Here is a 19960-nt window from a genome sequence, read left to right as displayed (position 1 = left end):
GCCTCACTTTTCCAAAACTATTTTAATTATAAACCACTTCAAACACATGGAAAAGTACAGAAAATGAGATGTCTATGGATCCACCACCTGGATTTAACAAGTGCTTACATTTTTACCTTATTTGCTTCAGATATTTTATTTTTGGATAAATAGACTTCTTGACACAGTCCTCATGCCATTCCCTTTCTCCCTATCTTTCTATCCCTGTGTGTACTCTTTTACAATCTATATATAACATATAACACCCAGAACAACATATGGCAGAGATTCTGAGGATTTCTCAGTTTGTAGTGCCCTTAGTTCCTCTGCACATTTTTTAATGGCATGCCCTAGATTAAAAAAAGTATCCAGTAGTTTCTTTTATTAAGTAGTTAGGTCCAAACAACTTAATACTTATTCACAGCCTAACAACAGTAGCCTTTCAAAAAAAATAGCACACATAAACTGAAAGAAGAAATATTTTTTCTTTCATTCTTAACTAACCACAATTACTCACTAATGGGATGTGGGCATCTGTTGGACACTGCGCAACTTCTCAAAACTTGGAACCACACTGAACACCACCACCCTGATTCCCACTTCCACACCGATTTTCTTAGCAACTACCCAAAATGTAGCTTGTAAAGATATGACATCATCAAGAGTAATGTGGTACCGTCAGATGTCGATATTGCGAAGTGCCTCAAGCTAGTACTTAGCGTGGTATCTGACAGATGTTAAGTATTGCTGCATTTCCCTCGAAAATGTGAAATATCCCTTGGCCACCCTGTGCATTTGCTGCAGTGCCTTGGGGTATCTTAGCCCAGAATTTGGGAACCACCAATATATAGTATTATGTATGTTCAAAAAAGTTACTTACATGCTATTGTCTCTCCCTTAGCACTCACACTCCCTCTCTCGCCCTAACTTAACCTGCTCCAGGCAAGAGCTCCCCAGCCTCCTTCCCAGCCTGTCTGTCTTCTCTCCAGCTCCAGGCAGACATCCGCAAGAACTGTTTCAACATTTCCACCTGGAACTTTCTCTCTTCACCTGAGACTTTCTCAGCACTTCTGGAAGAATATGCCCCACAGAATGCAGCACCTTGCCCAACAAGCCTGCTCTTCCTCCTGCATTTCTCATCTCTGGGTAATACCACTGCCCTCCTAACATCCAGGCCCAAAGCCCCAGTATCAGCCTGCTCCCGCCACCATCCTCACCCTGACATTGGCCCACCAAGAGCTGGTGGATGCTATCCATCCCCCCACTTTATTCTCCAAACCAATCTGCCATCTCAACAGCAACCAATGCTTTCCTGGAATCTGGCTAATTCATCCATCTAATTCCTATCTCCAGCTTTTCCCACCTTAATCATTTCACAGCACATAAGTGGCTCAAACAGCATAATCACATCCGCTGTGCAGCTCGGAGTCCTCAGCCTCAATCTCACTCAACCCTCCCTCCTTTCCAGTCTTACCTCCCATTGTTTCCCTTCACAGTTGACCCTAGAGTCAAGTCAGGCTAAGCTACTGCAATCTTTTGTACATCCTCAGAACTCTCCAGGCACCACCATTTTCCTCCAGTGAACTTCCACCTGACATTGCTGTCCTGTACCTCTCATCCTCTGTATTAATCACAGTTCTCCAGAGAAACAGAACTAGTCAGATACGTGTGTGTGTGTGTGTGTGTGTGTGTATGTGCGTGCGTGTGTGTACACCCAGATACAGAGAGACAAATAGAGGTATTTATTATAAGGAATTAGCTCATAAAATTGGGGGGCCGACAAGTTTAAAATCTTCAGGGAAGGCCAGAAGACTGGAAACCCAGAGAATAGTTGGTGCTGCAATCTTGAATCCAAAGGTGGTCTGGAGTCAGAATTCCTTCTCATGGATCTCAGTATTTTTTCTTAAGGCTCTCAACTGAATGGATGAGGTTCACCCACATGATGGAGGGTAATCTGCTTTACTCCAAGTTTTCTGATTGCACAATTCATCATGCCTAAAAAATAACTCACAGCAAAACCTACCCTGGTGTTTGGCCAAAAACTAGGCACATAGCCTAGGAAAAACTGACATAAAATTAACCGTCACACTCCTTCAAGGCTGAGCTCTAAGAGGATTGCCACTTTAGGCCATTGATTCATCCAATAACTAAGTAATGAGCACTTACTATATGCAAGGTCCTGTTCTAAATGCTAGTGATACCAAAGTAAAACGAAAGGGATTCACACAGTAAAAGAACAAGCCTCCCCTCATGGACCTTACCTTCAGAAGCCGAGAAACAGGCAATAGACAAACACATAAAAATAATACATAAAATTCCATTTTTAAAGTATGCCAACTAGAACAAAAATAATGCAAGGGAGGGGTAGCAATCACAGGAGGAGGTACGATGTTTTAAATACAGGGATCGAGAAAGGCCACACCCAGAAGGTGTGTGGTTTAAGCAAAATCATGAAGAAGGCCACAGAGCGAGCCATGGGATAAGGGGGAGGGTGGGCTAGGCAAGGCAGTGGCAGGTGCAAACAAGCTGGGTGTGGCGCCCCCGGGGAGGTTGACCGGACCTCAGGGTGAAGTCAGACAGGGCTTGGGAGACAGAACGCAGGTCTGGCCGGGCCGTGAGCACTTCAGCTTTACCCTGACTGAGGTGGAAGCCTCTGGAAGGTTTCGAGCTGAGGGAAGACATCAATTACTCCAGCCATGACAGACCATGAGAGCAGAGAGCCCAGATGACAGTAAGTAGACGGGCGAGCAGTGGTCAAATTCTGTATATGTTTTGAAGGTAGAAAACGGGATTGATTGATGATTTAGAAAAAGGGGATGAGCAAAAGAGGGCATCCAAGACACCTCTAGGGTTGGTCACCAGCACCTGCAAGGCTGGAGTGGCCATCTTCTGAGATGGGTAGAGGAAGCCAGGAGTTAGCCATGTTAACTCCATCTAAGCAGAGGTGTGCAGTGGGCCACTGGATGTACCATTCTGAGTCCAGAGGAGAGCTCCACAGCTCTTGGTAATGCCTCATCTCCCCACATGACAGTAAATTTCTGGAAGGCAGCAAGCAGGTCTTCTTCATCCCCAACAGCAGCTATTCCAACGCCCTGCCCGTAACAGATGCACAATAAATACCTACTTAGCAGCATCTTTCGGGAATAGGAAAGACACTTATCTGGTACAGGATGGTAAAGGGCATTTGGAATATTCCCTGTATGGCTCTCAAATTCACTTTCTTAACAGTACAGCACAGGGGTTGGTCATACAGGCTCTGGAACCGGACTGACTAGGTGCAAATCTTGTGCCCTTATTTCTTACCTGTGTGACCTCAAGGAAACCATTTAACCTCAGTTTTCTCGTCTGTAAAATGGGGACAACTGCAACATCTACTTCTAGGGTGAGGACTAAATAAGGTACGGTGAGTTAATATTTAACAGGGCTCGGAAGAGCTCAGACACATGGAAAGAGCAGTATAGATATTAACCATTTTAGTACTCCACTAGGATTACTTGTTGCCCATTATGAAGATGCCTTTTGACCTATTCTGGCCAATAGTCATGATTATACCACACGGGAAAGGGCACACTGAAAAGGGTATCATAAGACACTGGAAAAGCCCAAAAGGCCTCTCTAAATTAAAGAAGTGTTTAAACAAACAACCTGATTTCTTGTGCTTTATATTTCCAAAATTTGCTAATACATCATATGATCAGGTTCCATTAACCAGAGTCTATGATTAACCAAATCTCTTCCTACCCAACTTTCTAAGTAAAATCTATTACAACAGTTCCCCCAAATCTGAGGAACTTGAGCGCTATTCCATAAAAGTTGAAGGATTCCTCAGGACAAAGGGTAAAAGGCAAAGTAGGGAGTTTCAAAACACACACACACACAGACACACACACACACACACATGTACATACACACACACACACACACGTGCATATCCACAAACACGCACATACATACACACACAATACACATGAACATACACACATACATACACATACACACACATACACATACACATGTACACACACACACATAAACATACACACACATACACACACACATGCACACATCCACAAACATGCACATAAATACACACACAATACACATAAACATACACATACATACACATACACACATACACACACATACACACACATATGCACATGCATACACATACACACACATACACACATACATATACACACACATGCACACAAATGAAAGCTGATAGGCCCCCATAAAGAATAAATTCTAACCCTCAAGGAGGTCTCCCTATGGAACAACAAGATGGGACATTTCAGGTGTAAACGCCAGAGAAAGCTGTCAGTGAGGTGCATCTGGCTTCCTGGCTGAAGAAGTGTGGAAACCTCCAGTGTGGGATCTTAAAGTAGCGTAAGAGTTTGTCGGCATCAAACAACGGAGCCAAGCATAGCTTATGTTGATTTCCCGCTTCCGGCTGGACTGGCTGCTTGCGGACACCTGAGGAGTGCCTTCCTGTCTTCTGTGAGGCTGGTTCTGGAGTACCGGACACCACAGCAGAGGCGACAGCCCCAGGACCAGTCCTCCACTGTCCCATGTAACTGGGACACCAAAGCTGCCAGCCTTCTCCATCACTCCCTGCACCCCGGAGGCAGGTCAAATCCAGGAAAACCCCAAATGAAGCTTTCAAGTACCCCAAATGGTGTCTCCTCCATCTCAGTCCTGGCAGGTAGCCATCGCTGCAGAATGTGACCTGATTTTCCAGCTCTTTGGTTCTGGCCCACTGAGAGTGATTTTTCCTCCTGAATTCAGCCCAGGTAGGGAGTAAGTCACACAATTGCATATTTAAAAGCTGAACGGAATTCTTATTTGGAGAGCAAGGAATTAGCCGGGTTCAAGTAGTGGCTATCGCTTGCCTGCTGTACCAATCTTTTATGAGAAAGTGTCTTGATAAAATATGCAATGCTAATAATGAAAGCTCCTTAGGGGCCCAGGAGAAAAGGGAGACTCAAATGTATGTCAAAACCTGAATGTGAATGGGAGGAAAGATCACATGCACGCATGCACATACACACCTTTAAAAGGTAAACATAAAAGCAACATCTGGCTAAATGTATCCCTTTGTCAGTGAAAAATAGCATAAACCCTAGCCAAGTGTGTTACCAATTCTTAAACCGAAGGGTAAAAAGGAAACACTTACTACAGAGCAGTACTATCAAACAGAACTTTCAGCAATGATGAGAACACTGTCTGCGCTAACCAATTCAGTAGCCACTAACCACATGTGGCTCTGGGCCACCTGAAATGTGGTGACTGAGACTGAAGAACTGAATTTTAAATTTTCTTTTATTTTAATTCATTACATTTAAATGTAAATAGCCACATGTAACTAGTGGCTACTGTATGGAACAGTTCAGCTGGCAACATCTTTCTGTTCCTTCAATAAAATTGTAATCCTAATCAACCAATAATATTTTAAATTATCATCAAAATTAGTATAAGCCCCTGGCTGTGCCAAACTCAGTAAGCTTAAGACAAAATGAAAACAAACAACAACAACAACAACAAACTAAAGAAAATGATTGCTGTGTATCATTTCCTGTAACTCTGTTGTGATTATCTAGTTTACATTTCTGTTATACTATGCCTCTGTGTATTTGGAAATCCGTGATTGTAGACAGATTTTGCCTTCAAAAAACCAGAATGTCACAGTCTCTTCCCTTAAGGTCTTAGAAAAATGAAAACGTGAACTTAGGGAAAGTTAACCTCGCAGTCTTCAGTTTCCTCAGGGCTGAAGTGAAAATACTGTAAGTACTCGCCTCTCATGAGGATCAAATTCAGATAATGCGTGCAAAGTGTACAACAGTGCCTGGCAAAGGGTAAGCACTCAGCAATTGGCAGCTGTAATTATTAGTATTTTATTAACAATATTAAAATAGGTAATAAAGAGAACAGTGCTAATACAATGAAAGTTTACACTGAGCGAAATCTTCCTAGGCCCAAACCCTTTGAACGTGTTTTCCAAGCCATGGTAAAGTGCCCTCTGGTAAAATACATCTTGGGGCCCTGACAATCTTGACACCCACCGTCAACCTGCAGAGAGGCCATCACCCAGATGGGTATCACAAGTCACAAAATCACTCAGCCCATGTTTACTGTGCCCCTACCCTCTGGCAGGCACTGCGCTAGGCTTTTAAGGAGGAGGGAACAGTCTCCAAACACAGTGCAATGTCTCAAGACTCTGAGCTGTCTGCCACCTGACTCCTGCAAAGCGTGGTCAGCACTGGGACACCTTGATGAGATGCAAAAAAATTCATCCTGGAGTCCCACTCAGACGGAAAGGTTCACTTCCTGTTTCCTAGACCAGCCAAGGGCAAACTTTGGCTGCTGGCACCATAGAGAGGGACTAAGTTATTAGGGGACCTGAGGGGCACAGGCCCATTTTCTCAGTCAGGACAATAAGAGGGGTGTTGACAGGCCACATTTCTCACTGAGAGGCCAGATCACTTTCACAAGACAGTCATTCTCTGAGTCTTCACAAAGCCAAATCTGACCTGCCCCTCAAAACAAACACAACCCCTTTTAATAGCTGGCTGTCCAAGCCGGTGAAATCCAAGGGGAATCTCCACCAAGTTAGTATCAACCATACTAACAGACCAGAAATCCCCCGGGAGTCTCTAGGCAGAAGCTTAGTAAAATTCTGTAGGGCTTGGGGTTATTTTTCTTTTTATAGAAAGCACTCAATCAATCTTCTTTCACAACCAAGGGTACATTCCCCTATGGAATTCCCTTCTCTGAAAATCTCTAAAAATAAAATATTCATCTGATCGTCTGCAATGATTTAAGCTTAAACCCATTTACAGGCAGAGTCAGGACTTCCTATGGCCCCTCCACCTATAAAAACATGTTCCCCACTGCCTCAGGTTCCCTCTGGTCCCAGAAGAACACTAGTCAAACCAAGCTCTTGGCTTTAAGATAGGAAAGACAGGGTTGAAGTATCTGGAATCTCATACTCATATTCTTTGCTGGTGAGAGTATAAAATGGTATAATCATGTTGGAAAAAGGTCTGGCAGTTTCTTATCAGGTTTCCATATACCTCCTTTCTGACTCAGCAATTTGCTACTAGGTGTTTACCCATGAGAAATGAGAACACATGTCCCTAAGGAGACCTGTACACAAATGTTCACAGCAGCTTTGTTCACAATAGCCAAAGAAAGAAAGAATGAAACTAGAAGAAAGAAAGAAACTAGAATAATCCATGTGTCTATTAACAGAATATACAAACAAACTGTGGAGGAGACATGCTCCAGAACATAAGTCAGCAATAAAAAAAGACCAAATCATGGATACAACATGGATGAATCTCAAAAACATGGTGAGCTTTACACAATACTGTAGAATTCCATTTACAGGAAGTTCAAGAACAAGTGAAACTCACCTATGATGAGATACGGCAGCAGTTGCCACTGAGAGGGTGAGGGCAGAGAATCACTGAGAATGAGGATGAAGGCACTTACTGGGGTGACAGTAATATTCTCTGTCTTGATAAGGACTAGGGTTACACAGGTGCATGCATCTGTCAAAACATTATGCAAATGGTACTCTCCAGATTTGCACATTTCATTACATGTATATAAATTTTATCTTAAGGAAACCATGAACACATATTGAAGTCTAAATAATAAAATGTGTACTAAAATGTTTAGGAATGACCTGTACCAACATCTGTAATTTACTTTAAAATGCATAAAACAATCCGCTGGACTTATGGATGGATAGAGGGATGGCTGGATGGATGTGTAGTTAAGCAAAGATGGCAAAATGTGAATTAGACTCTAGGCATGTATATAGAGGTGGTCACTGCTCTTGCAACTTTTCTATATCTTAAAAAATGGGATGGGGATAGAGTCACAGTGTACTCTCCTTAGTCCACCAAGTTAGAAATCTGGCAAAGCACCGATGCCCCACCAAGCCATGGGACCACAATTCTGCTAAAAGAGAAGACTGGAAGAACACAAGTAGCTTTACAGGAACTCACATCACTCATGCCAAAGATTTTCTGCTTGTTTCCCTACAGACAAAGCAATTATTTGAATGTAAGCCAAAAATTCCTGCTCAAGAGGGAGAAAGAGAACTCGCTGACTTGTATTCCCAATTTATTATCTTTCAATTCCTGTACCAAATCTACTAGCTAACTGCACAACACTCCACTTCCATTTGCCCCAAGTCCATACAGCCAAAAAGCAAACAAAGAAAAACCAAGCCAGTGACTTGACATACAAATGCAGCCAGAGGATGACGTGCCAGCCCTGGGGCTTTGAATTACTCAGGCCGGCCCGAAACCCCACTGAAGGCAAAAGAGGATGCAGAGCTCAGCCTGAGGTTACAGTGATTTCACTGAGGTTAGCGCACACGCACCAAAGAGCCCCAAACAGCTTGCTTTGTAACCCCTCTGTGGGGTTTGGTGACATCTGGGGTCACTGGAACTTCGTTGGGATTCAGCTGTTCAGAGGTACAAATTAGGAATCCCGGCAGCAGGGGGCAGGGGGGAGCAGAGTGGCCCTACCCACAGGCCCAGAGGTCGCTCACATTACACCCGGCTTCCTTCCTGGCAAGGCCTTACTTATCCTGAGATGACACACGACGGCAGGGGTTGGAAGATGCCCAGTCTAATTGAGCGCCAGCTCCTGAAACAGCTGTACCGACTACAAGGGTTTGAGCACATGAGTTGCTGGAAACTGGGGTGGCCACTGACAAGAGATTGAGTAAGACTTTTTTTAAAAAAGTACTTCTTGTTTGCTTGTTTTAAGCCCCCAAAGAAACTCACTGACACCACCCAGCGTCCCAAGGGATCACCCACAACCACACAGGGCAGCTGAGGGCAAGCGCAGAGGCACAGAGAGACAGTAGGGAGCGCGCCTGGGTCTACAACCTTGGCCTCCACGCGGTTCTTGCTGCCAAAGGCAGCGACACCGGAGGTGAAGGGCACTAGCCCTGGCCTAGGACTGGGGTGCGCGTGCCTGACAACGGGGCTTCCTGAAATACACAACCACCTCCTCCTAGTCCAGACCCATATCCATCCTGACGTCCCTTGAGTCTAGAGAAGTGGGTTAAGACAAGGGAAGAAAATCTCTTACAGAAGAGGAGATGCCCGTTTTCAGGGCTGGGGACTCTCCGCACCCCGCGTCCCTGTGCTTCTAGTGGTTCCGGCGCTTCCTCGAAGCGCGCGGCGTGTCTGCTCTTACAGGTCCAGCACCTCTGTCCCCAGAGCAAACCCACCTCCTAGGGCACACGCAGAGGGGCAGTCAGGCACCGCCTCCACCCTGCCCCACCCCAGCCGCGCGCACCCCTGAAACCTGCACTCCGCGACCAGCTCCCGCCTGTTCTTTTCCGAGGACCCCAGCGGCAGTGTGTCCTGGACCCACCTGTAGCCTCGAAGCTCCCCCACCTCCGCGTCCTTCCTAGGCGCTTCTGAGCCTGCAGAGCCCACGACCCCCAACAGGCTGCTCCGGAGTGCCTCTCCCTACATCGCTCCAGGAATGACTCCCCCACACCCGCCCTCCCCCCCAAAAAAAGTTGGCCCAAGATCCAGGCGTCCCATGGATCAGCCCAGGTCCCCATCCCACGCGGGCCAACGGGGGCTGCTCTGGCAGCTCCGGAGCCCCGGCACAGAGCAACCTGCAGGGAGGCGCCACGCGGGGTTCCCACTACCCGCCAGGGACCCGGTCCACAGGGCCAAACGGAGGGGTCTGTGCCGGTCGACACCCCAAGCCCTGTCGCGCCCCCACCTACCGTATGGGACCGGCGGAGGAGAAGGCGCGGGCGCGGGCTCCCTGAGACAGCGTGTTCCGTCCCGGGAGGAAAGTTTGTGCCATACAGAGGAGGCGGGGAGGACAAGGGCGCCGGTGGGTGGAGGCGGGGGCGGCGGCGCCGCGTGCTCCTATGTCTGTCCCTCCGTTGATCGGTGCGTCGGTCCCTCCCCGGAGCCCGCGGCCGCCGCGCTCTCGCTCGCTGCGCCCAGCGCCCGGCGCGCTCCGGCTCCAGCCCCGACGCGCCCCCGCCGCCGCCGCCGCGCGTCCGCCGGCTACACTTCCTCTTCCTCTTAACTCATGTGCAAAATATGCTGCGCTGCATCTTCAGGGAAAGCCTCGCGGCCCCTGACAGCAGCCGCTGGAGCCGTGGGCCCGCCCAGCTCTCCCTGCGCCCCCTCGGAGTTCCGCACGGTCACCTCCACGCGGCCGAGCTGCAAGCGACCCTGGCCGCCTCAGAACCTAGGGGTCAGGGGCACACCGATCCTCCCTCCCAGCGCCTCCTAATCAAGGTTGTGGGCTGTCAGGAGAGCGCCTGGGAGACTAGGATCCCTCAAGATTTGAGCCGGGATGCTGAAAGGGCGACTGCCATTAAGGTGCTGATGGCTGGGTGTGGGGTTGGGGCAGACTTGAGAGAGGACCATTTCTGGATCCCATTCCACAGGTGGGAGCATCCGCAGACATCTCAGGTGATGCTGAAATTATCTCTTGCGAGCTAGTGCTTCAGGGAAGGGTAATGCCACTGTCTCCCTTGCCGTCCCCTGGTCTACCTACTTAAGATGTCCAGAGGTTTGAGAAGATCTGGAGAATAACCTTGCGTGGCAACTTGAGGCACCCAAGGAGAAAATTATATAAAGAATGAATGAAGCACCAGTAAACCAGGCTGCATTCGTAAAGTGAAGATATGAGGCAAGGAGCCATTAGAAAATATTTTCTTCCTAAAACTAAACCAAGCAGAATTACAGTGTAGGGGTTAAGAGGGGGAACCCTAAAGTCAAATGGTCAGGGTTGGATTCCTGGCTTTGGTACTTATTGGCTGTGTGACTCGGGGTAAGTGACTTAACTGCTCTGGGCCTATTTGTCACATAACACTTCTTCATGGGTTATTATATGTAAAGTGTTTAGGAACCACTCTATAACTTAGCTATTATCATTATATAAGGGACTAGAACAAGAAGGGTGCAATAATCTAATTAATTATCTCCATTTTCTCATTGGGCAAAGAAGGCCCTGTGTGGGCAAAGTGAAGCACTGGAGCCCACAGGGTGGAGGGCTGCTTTAGGAGCCCAGCAGTGTTTCGATCAGGTCCTTCTGGTACTAATCACATTCTTCCTGCAGGTAAGGAAGCACTATTTTGTTTTCAGGGACTCTTCCTGTTACCACATCTTCTCAGAGATTTTCTTCCTTGTTTTCTCTTTCCATAGCCTTCCTAGTTCTGTTTTGCTCCCCTCCCCCACAACACTGTTTTGTTTTTATTTTTTTCCCCTTTCCCTTTCCACTCCACCTTTTCCTGGTGTCACACTCACCACCACTATCCCCAATGTCTCCCATTTTCTCCCCTACACTTGAGCTTGCCACATGAAAGAAAGTAAGACAGGTGACCACCCAAGTCCAAGTTCAAACAGTAGAGAGTGGGGATATATGTTCAGGGGCATCACCAGAGGTTGTGAACACCCATTTATGAAGCCAAAGGGAGGGATCTTCATGCTATCTATCTGCCCGAGGTCTTGAATTGCTGCAAGTTAAGGTCCATCTGAAATCTTTCTGATCCTTTGCTGGTCCCTAGGCCAGAGAAAGAAAATAAAATTGATATAGGTATTAACCGGTAGGCATTTAAAAGAAGATAAAGAAAAAAGGAGGGTGGGGGTGGGGGAGTGCAGCATAACCTAGTTGCAGTGTGGTTGATTTCTTTTAAGCAAATCATTTTCATTCTATAAAACTTTTGCACACCATTGTGTTTTTTGTGCTGTTTTGTTTCTTTATAAGACACCAGTCCTTGAGGTTAATATGCTATTCTGATTGTTTCCATTTTCTTCCACTCAATATTTTCCTGAGTACTAATAATCGTGGGCAAATGTCTTAAATGACTTTTTTCCCTGCTTGGATCTGCATTTTTTTAGGGTTTTCTAGAACTCCTGATCTTCTTGATATTCTGATACTTCCTACTGGCACATAGTAGGTGTTCAGTAAATATGTGTGGAATGAATGGATGAGCCAACAGCATCCAGATCTTTTAAGGCTCTTCTTAACCTGCATTCAGCAATTATCCAGAGTGTTCCAATTCTCCTTCACCTGGAATATTTAATGAGGAGCCAAATGTTGGATTCACTTGTGTTCTGTAGAGAGCTGCCTGTATTTTCCACTTGACTGCCATGGACTGGCCAGCCATGGGAGAGACCCTGGGCAGCTGGGTCTCACCTCTAACTTGCCTACCCAGCCCCAAACCCAAAGATGCTGGGACTGTATCCTAGTGGGTTACCTTGGCAACCTCACAATGTCATCTGTTAGAATGTCCTAGGGCGGCAGCTTTTAATTCTATCACAGCGGTCTCATCGGGGGTCATGTAATAGTGCTGTTTTTCCTCTGCTCACACTTCCTCCCCCTGTGATTTAACACTAAGTACTTGGGGAGGAGCTGAACACGGGAAAAACCAAGCTATTACTGCATGACAGGTCACAGATGGCCCCAGAACTAGGGTCCCGAGTGTTCACAGTCAATAGGACGCAGGTCCCAAGCTAATGGGGAAGCTGGATCTCCTCACACCCCCTGTGGAAAGAAGAGGAGTTAAGCCAGCCTAGGCAAGTGTAAGAAGCTGCCATGGCCAGACTGCACAATTCTTGTAAAAGCTCAGTTAAAGGAGCCCCCCGCTGGAGTAATTCTTTCTTGGACTCAGCAGCACCACCCCACTCTGGAGATGATTAAGGCCATGGGTACCAGCAGCCAGAGCAATTTCGCTGCATCCTAACTACGCTGAGGCTTGGAGGGAAAGAGAATCCCAGCTAACCTATTCTGCTCACCTTCTTCCCACCCGACCCCATCCCCACAATTTCATTCACTTAGGTCCACCCTGCTCCTAACTTAGCCCAAAATAATTCAATTCCCCCTCTCTGCAGAGAGTAATCACAATTCATAGCAGAAATGGACCAAACAAAAGCTTTGGAACCTGAAGAGCTATTGTTCTAATTGTTTATTTACAGCACCATGAAACCCAGACCTTATACTTGCCAGTTGAACAGCAGAGTTTCAGGGCTGGCAGGAGACAGAACTAGACTCATCTATGCCCTGGAGGTGCAAGAACTATTCATCTTTATCAGCACAGTTAATATTTTAAGTGGGTTTGCAGCCATAGTGAGCTCACAGTTTGGTCAGCTGCTCTGTACTAAACGGTTAGAGGAAGCTGGCCCTGCATCAGGTGACAGTCGTGCCCGTAAGGAGCCATGGTGGCAGAGGCCTGACCTCTGTGCCCCAAGCCAGTGGTTTTGGAGGAGCCCCCTGCCCTTTGTTCATGGTGACAGGCACAGCCTGCACAGGCACGCCCCTAGGAAGACCATGGCACCCTTGGCCACGTTAAAGCAGAGCACACTTGTGCCAGTGTCAAAACATGCTTTTGACTCCCCAGTACAGTGGAGATGTGAATTAGGGTGGGGGCAGGGGAGCTGGTTAGGGCAGTTTTTGCATACGCATTGATCAGCCAAGGCTAGGGACTTTTGTCCAAAGTATAGTCAAAACAATACTTTGAAAATGCCACCCACAGACATCACCAATTTGAGGAAATGTTGGATGGTAGCCAAATGTTCCATTCACTCCCATACAAAAAAACAAAACACACAAAAAAAAAACCCACCCACATTTATTGTTATTCTGCTCCTGAATCCACTCATTTTACCTCTGAATTCCCAGTCTGAGTCAAACAGTTCTGGGGAGCAGGGGCCCTCCTGTGGCTGAGATGGAATTTGTTCTCTGGAGCAAAGAGCCACTGGAGACTGAATTTCAGGAATACTGTGTGCAACACATTGCTATTTGTAGCTTTGTTTCCCTCACTCAGCCTAAGAAATTGTCTGACTTTACCAAAAGCCATCCACATCCACACCCCTTCACTGGTTATTCCATTCATGGGACACATTTGTTGACTTGCACTTGAGAACTTTATTATCAGAGATAATGGGGGAAATGTGTGTGTGTGTGTGTGTGTGTGTAAGAAGCCTATACATTCCACAGATGTCAAAATAAGGAGATCATAAAAATAAATCATCATTAAATGAATGGCGGGATATTTTGATATATTAATTAATCCTGTTTCCCTTCCACCATCATTCCTCCCCGCCCCCACTGTATTTCTTGCTACACTGTACAACTCTCTTCCCATCAATTTGGACAGCCAGAAGCGTTGTCAAAAGGAGAGTTATCATAACAACACCAGAAAAAAGTCAGATTCTTGGCTTTCGAGTTTCAGAGGTCAATGTCTCGTCATAAAATGAAAATATATGGAAAAATAGGAAATTAGGCAGAACCAGTGTCCCGCAGCATATCTCCCTTCCTTTTGCTGTGCACCCACCATCCTGTACACACATACCTTCAAAGAATCAATCAAAGCTTCACGACTGGAGAAAAGTGAGGAAGGAAAGGCACAGGGGATATATTGATGGCAGCAACTGGTAGGACATAGTGACTGACCAGAGTCAGAATTCAGAAACCCACCACCCTCCACTCAAGTGAAAATAATCCATCCATAATATCTGGGAACCCTATGGACAGCTGTTCAGCTCTTGGGATTTGTGCAGGAGGAGCATTATAGACCTTCAGTAGAGGAAGGAAACATGCTGTTCATCCTTCCTATTGACACTGAACAATGAACTCCCATCAAGAGCAGCCAGAGTACAACCTGTGGACCATCCAGAGAGACTAACTCCTATTCCGTGAGTTCAACCCTCATTTAATAGCCTAGAACGCTGGTAAGCTCTTGAGATGGACAATAGGGCCCTGGAACCCTGAGAAGATCCAAGGGTATGAAAAGATGCTCCCACCTACTTCCCATCACACCTGTACATAGAAGAACCCAAATGGACCAGTTCAGTATCCACCTTACAAGGTAGCACTGTGATGATCATCAAGGCTGTTCCTCAAATATTCCTAGTCCTCCCCTTCTGGACCCACAATAATGGCTCTTCCTGGCTCCTGTAGTTGGGAGGGGCTATAATTAGTTCTGGCCAATGAACTGTGAGCAGAAGCAAAATACATCACTTCCTTGACAATTAATCAACTGTTAGGACAAGACCATCCAGGGCTTTCTCTTTCTTCTAGCAAGGCCACTGGCAACTTTCCATATGATGGCTGCTTATCTGTCTAGATCCCTGAGTGATTGTGAGAAGCTGAGCCCCCATCTGACCTGTACTCTTTACATAACATGAACAAGAAGTGACTTGTTTTTAAGCCATTGAAATTACAAGTTGTCTGTTTCTGCAGCATAACCCAGCCTATCCTGACTGATACAGCTTACTAGAATCCATTGAATGTTCTTAAAGCCATTATGAGCATACCTAGGGGCTGGAAGGTCAAAGGAAAAGATCCAGTTAGAGAAACATTTCCCACATTAACCTGGAATCATAATAATTCCCAAGGTTTCCAGTTAGAGAAGCCCATGATCAAAAAAGCTATAAAGAGCTGTTATTTACCATTCATTTAAGGAGTATTTATTTAGGATCTACTCTGTGCCCTCACTGTGTGCTAGGAATAAGGGATACAGCAGGGAATAAACAGACACTGTTCCCAACCTCAAAAAGCTTTCAGACTAGTAACACTTGGCAGTTATTTATTACATGAAAATGAAACTATAGCCTAGAGAAATTGAGAGACTTGCCCAAGGTGACATCGTTAATAAATGGTAAACTGGGACTTCACTTGAACTTTATGAGTCTAAATTTTGTGCTTTCTTCACTCTTCTAAGCCACCTAAAAATAAGAGAATCAGTATAACTTTGAGTTTGCTCCAAAGAGTAGGTGGAATGTAACTCCAGGCTACCTTATGTCTCCTTCCTTAATGTTTGCTGATACCTGAAACCTCTTTCATAAGCAAAACTTTTCATTCCATAATTAGTGCCAAAAACAGGGTCTGACAAATAACAGGCACTCTCTAAATGTTTGTTGAATGAGTAAAGCATGCATAAATCAATAAATAAGTGGGCTTACATAATTGTAACTGTTGATTGAAATATCAAATGCACTCTGTCTCACTCATGCCAAACCAGAAGCCAGCAATCGCTCAAGATAGGTGTTATGCTTGATCTTGAGGAATACTTTTCTTGAAATATTAATTGATGGTCTTTACAATCCCAACATTCCCTATTATTTTCTGTTATCTCTCTCCTTTTCTTCCATTTGAGAACCAGCTACACTATGTGGCATGCATATCTCAGGGAACGGTTGTTTCAGCAGAAAAGTCTTTAAGGACTCAAATGCTTGGATGTTTGAGTTTCAAGTGTCCAAGGGGACTCAGAATTTAGAAGAAAAAATATTAAAGTGCCAGAAAAATGTTTCCCAACCTCTTGGAGAGCATAAGACATCCCCAGACTGCAGGGAGGGAGAAAGGAGCGTGAAGGGAAGCAGGAGCGGGTGGATGCCGTAAGCCCCTGAGGAAAGATGAGCCAATATCCTGCCTCTACCATTTATTCAAAGGGAAGGGCAGTAAATGCCACTCTGGCATAGGAGAGTATATCAAACCAACTGTCCTACACATGAACTCTGGACAAAATCTAAAACACAACTCTCTGAAGGCAGTGCTGGACAACTACAAATAGGCAGGAACCAGGAGGGAGGCGACACTCGGAAACATCAAGGGGTGGATTTTGCATTTTTTTTTACAGCTGCTTTCACCTAAGGGCAGACCTCAGAGAGTGCCCTACAGGGCAGCCAACACTTGGGCAGAAACCCACAATCTTCCCAATGGAGGAATCAGAAGACAGAGTTCCTAGTGACCACAGCAACTGAACGGATGGGCCTGAGGGAGCCTCCGGGTTCCCTGGCCCCTGACACACTGTGGAAGAGATAGAATCAATCCTGGGCACTGGGGGGTGGGGAGGAGGCACAGAAGTGACAAGTGACAAAGGGCCGCAAACAGTCCCACAAAGATTTCTGTAGTCAGTGAAGGCGCTAAAGCAGCAAAGTGCTGTCATGTCCTGTGAGGAGCAAGGGAGTCAGCTGAGAGCAGAGCCTTGTGGCAGATCCCGGGGATAGCACAGCAGAGAGCAGTATTAGACGACAGGCGGCCTGAGGAGGAAAAGATGTCCTGTGGATGCTGTCTGGGTGTTGATGACACAGACCAGGCACACTCAGTCCTGCTCATGCCTTGGCATGATGTGAGCCCTGCAGAACTCACACATAACTCTAGGGGAGCTGAGACCCATTCTGAAATGGACTGGGAATAAGTATCGACTACCTCTTTCAGCCTCTGAAACATAGGGCATGTTTTCTTCCTAGGACATCTGAATCTCTACTCTGAGATAAATGTGTGTGTTTGAGATGAGAGACAAGATTAGACAATGAAGGTTGACACTTACGATTAGCAGACAAGCAGAAGGACCTCTTCCCACCCCCGCCATGCTGTATAGATGGAAACTCTACTTGGAGTTATTTCCCCCTTAACTGTTAGCACGTAGTTCAGGCTCTAAGGTGTGAGAACAGCTTCTCAAGATATCTGCTTCCCACCACTACTCCCCCAACCACCCCACCTACCCACCAAATATAACTTTCTATAAAGGGACTTCCTTCCAAGAGGTGGTGGTAACTGAGATGTAACTGCAGTGCCTTATATGGTAGCCATTTATTCCTCTATTTCCCCGACCACATGAGGATTCTGATTTAGTCACTTCTCCATTTCCCAGAATGAGAGATATCAATATGAAATAACATGATGAGTGAACAAATGAACAAAGAACTGAATGAATGGATGGAGAAGTTAATACCATTCATATCAGGAGCTGAAGCTTATATGTTGGAATAACAATGTTCCTAGTAAAGCCTGCTCTTTCCCTCCTCCAGACTCATTTGGTTCCCACCCCTTTCTGAGTTGCATATAGAGGGTTTAAATGTCAGTGGCTGCAAGCCCACTTTCCCCCTTCCCATTGTCAGTGGTCTTTCTACTCAGCTGAAATGGGAGTTTTGGAATAGAGCTCTCTGTCAATCACCACTGAGCCCTTTTCTCTCAGCCCTGGAGTTTCCAGGCTCAAGTATGGAGAGTCGGGCTGGCAGCCTTGGCAGTCAGGGAAAGAGCACGACAGACTTTTTAACAGGCCTAAAATCCTGGTTTTGGCAGCCAGCCTTGGCTGAGAAACAGCTGGATGGCAATAGGCCAGGCTCAAACATCTGCCTTCTTCTCCAGGAATTAGTATCAAGCATCTTTGCTAATGCTATTATTAAGGAATTATCAATATTTTACAAGTGTTATCATTTCTTGAAAAGATGGCTAATTAAATCATGCAGGACAAGACCTTCATGGTCAAGATATAATAAGGCAAGTCCTTGTTTTCATCTCTCCTTTTCTCTCAAGGTTATTACACTGACTCTTAAGGAGGGAACCCTGATTTTAAAAGCCACCTCTTCCCTGTATTCTCTCTAATCCCAGTTTGAGGCTCTAAGCAAAAGCCTACGAGTAAACTTCAATTTAAACAATTAAGAGTGTGCCAGTCAGGGTTCTTATTGCATACCAGAGAGATGGGCTCTGGTCATCTTAACCTGTAAAGAAAATTATAAAAAGGCTTTTGAGCAGTTCACAGAATTGATGGGAAGGCTGAGAAAACAGACGTAAGCAGTATGGACATCCTCCCATCAAAAGGTAAAGTCTAATTCTCTTCTCTTTCATGTGGGCAGTTTAGTAGAATGCAGCATAAGTAAAACCGTGTGACTTCTGTGGCTAATAGATAATGTACTTTCCACCTAGATGGCTACAATTCACTGATGAGATATTAAGCTACCATGTAAGTAGTCCAAGTGCTTAGAGCTCACCATGTTTTGAGGAAGCCCAAACTAGACCACACAGAGACCATGTGGAGAGGACTCAAGACTATATGAAGAGAGAGAGAACTGCCTAACCAGCTCTTGGCTTATCCAGCCCCTCACTGACTTAAACTGCATGAAGGACCTAGCCCAGAGCCACCCAACCAAGCCTTGCCCAAATCCTGACCCACAAAAATTATGAGAAATAACAAAATGATTGGTGTTGCTTCAAGCCAGTATGTTTTATGGTTACTGGTTATGCAGTGTGTTAGTCTGTTCTTGTGTTGCTATAAAAGAAGTACCTGAGGCTGGGTAATTTATAAAGAGAAGAGGTTTATTTTGGCTCATGGTTCCAAAGGCTGTACAGGAAGCATGGCACTGGCATCTGCTTCTGGTGAGGGCTTCAGGAAGTTTTCAATCATGGCAGAAGGTGAAGGGGGAGCAGGCCTGTCACATGGTGAGAGTGGGAGTGAGAGAGGGAGAAGGTGCCAGCCTGCTTTAAACAACCAGGTCTCATGTGACCTCACAGAGTGATAACTCGCTCATCATCGTGAGGAGAGCACCAAGCCATTCATGAGAGATCAGCCCTGGTGACCCAAACACCCCCTACTAGGCCCACCACCAACATTAGAGGTCACATTTCAACACGAGACTTGGAGAAAACAAAACATCCAAGCCGTATCATGCAGCAATAGGCAAGCAGAAAAGAACAGTCAGAAAAAAAGGACTGTAAGAACAGGATCAAAAACAGTTCCTTCACACAGAACCTTCTCATGAGCTTGATTCCCTCCACCCTGCCCAGACTTCTCACTGCTCAGTCACTGGTTCTACAGAAATGTAGGAAAATTAACAGTAAATTTTCGGAGTGGCATACAGATTGTTTTCTTAAGCGTAAAGTTAGTAATCTAAAGCAAAAACCTCCAGAAATCTCCCCGTCCCTCTTTCCTGCCATTCCTGTGTCCCCACTATAAAACAAAACTCAGTCAAAGATATCAGGTGCTGTTTTTTTGCATAGGCACCTATTTTGTGACTGTATCTTTTTTTTTTTTAAAGGGGGCCATATTTTTTTGATGCTCATTTTTGTGTTTAAAAAATATTGGTTGAAATATGTAAGAAAATGACTCTAAGCCTTATAAGAAACAAACACACACACACACAAACATGCATTCACTTTATGGGATGTATATTAAGACTCATCAACCCTCAGA

The 19960-nt window shown here is 45.7% G+C and overlaps 2 protein-coding genes across 5 annotated transcripts in view; both read right to left on the bottom strand.

Moving 5' to 3' along the window:
• Positions 1 to 10350, bottom strand: part of RFTN1 (raftlin, lipid raft linker 1) — a 203402-nt gene extending 193052 nt beyond the window's left edge. For 2 of the 4 annotated variants that reach the window (XM_050779561.1, XM_050779559.1), the window contains exon 1: positions 9749 to 10350. The gene's annotated coding sequence lies outside the window, so the exon portion shown is untranslated. Of the gene's footprint in view, positions 1 to 9093; positions 9211 to 9381; positions 9467 to 9748 lie in introns of those variants that run through there. The other 2 variants (XM_050779563.1, XM_050779562.1) reach the window with 2 other exon arrangements.
• The window catches only part of DPH3 (diphthamide biosynthesis 3), a 271923-nt gene extending 254447 nt beyond the window's left edge, over positions 1 to 17476 (bottom strand). Inside the window, exon 1 of the mRNA XM_050779575.1 lies at positions 17473 to 17476. The gene's annotated coding sequence lies outside the window, so the exon portion shown is untranslated. The remainder of the gene's footprint in view (positions 1 to 17472) is intronic.
• Positions 17477 to 19960: the final 2484 nt, after the last annotated feature.

This window comes from Macaca thibetana, chromosome 2, assembly GCF_024542745.1.
Source record: "Macaca thibetana thibetana isolate TM-01 chromosome 2, ASM2454274v1, whole genome shotgun sequence".
NCBI lineage: Eukaryota > Metazoa > Chordata > Mammalia > Primates > Cercopithecidae > Macaca > Macaca thibetana.
Note: the sequence above shows the minus strand (reverse complement) of the source record. Positions and strands in the feature narration are given on the sequence as shown.